At 54.9% G+C, this 801-nt stretch overlaps 1 protein-coding gene across 1 annotated transcript in view; it reads right to left on the reverse strand.

The window, feature by feature from the left end:
* Positions 1–801, reverse strand: part of CKAP2L (cytoskeleton associated protein 2-like) — a gene marked incomplete at both ends in the record, with an annotated part of 4,558 nt that overhangs the window by 3,261 nt on the left and 496 nt on the right. The window lies entirely within an intron of this gene.

The following is an 801-nucleotide window of genomic DNA, read 5'->3' on the forward strand; positions in this document are numbered from 1 at the left end:
GCTGCAGGACACAGCGGGGGCCGGGCTTTGCTCTGCCCGGGTGAGCCGCAGCGCTGATCCAGGAGCTGCTCAGTTGCCCAGGTGGCAAAGCAGGGACCTGTCTGCTCCCCTGCATTCTGCCCTCCTCCTCCCCAAACTGGAGCCCTCGGACAGCGACCAACCGCGGCGTCCTCCCACCGCTCTGCTCTGGAGCTACCGGCCGGCTTGGCCATTAAGGAAGATAAATGCCTGCACAGATATTTTTCTGTAATCAAAGAGCCCCAAGAGCTAGGGTATTGTCCTCTATTCTACAGAAGCGGTTCGCTATGACATAAAGAAAGGTCACGAGTTTTCTCTCCTCATTACTACTAACAATGTTTTTTAGAGCCTGGCACCAGGAACTGGTTTGCTCTTTCAGGTCTCTGTTCGTGCTTCCCGTCGTCTTTTCCCCGTGGAAGGGGAAGTTTTAGGACTTTCTTCACGCTACAGTTTCATGAGAAATACTCGCTGTGGTGAGGAACCTCTCAAGATTTGGGGTTTGCCAGGCGCGTCAGCAGTTTCCTCGAGAAGCTTTGCAGGACGGTGCCCCGCTACCCACAGCCTGCACGCAGCCGCGGCGGGAAACTGAGGCAACGCAGCGAAGGGGTCCCAGAGCCGGGTAACTCATCTGACAGGTAGTCATACCTGCTCCCTTTTAAACACACTGAAAAAGCCCCCTCCTAATACTAGTCGATCCCAGAAGGCTGCTGAAAGCTGATGTTAAAATGCACCGGTGAGACTCGAGCGACCCTTTCTTCACAGCCCAGTTGGGAACCGAGTTAT

Source organism: Apaloderma vittatum, unplaced genomic scaffold, assembly GCF_000703405.1.
Source record: "Apaloderma vittatum isolate BGI_N311 unplaced genomic scaffold, ASM70340v1 scaffold25107, whole genome shotgun sequence".
Classification (NCBI taxonomy): domain Eukaryota; kingdom Metazoa; phylum Chordata; class Aves; order Trogoniformes; family Trogonidae; genus Apaloderma; species Apaloderma vittatum.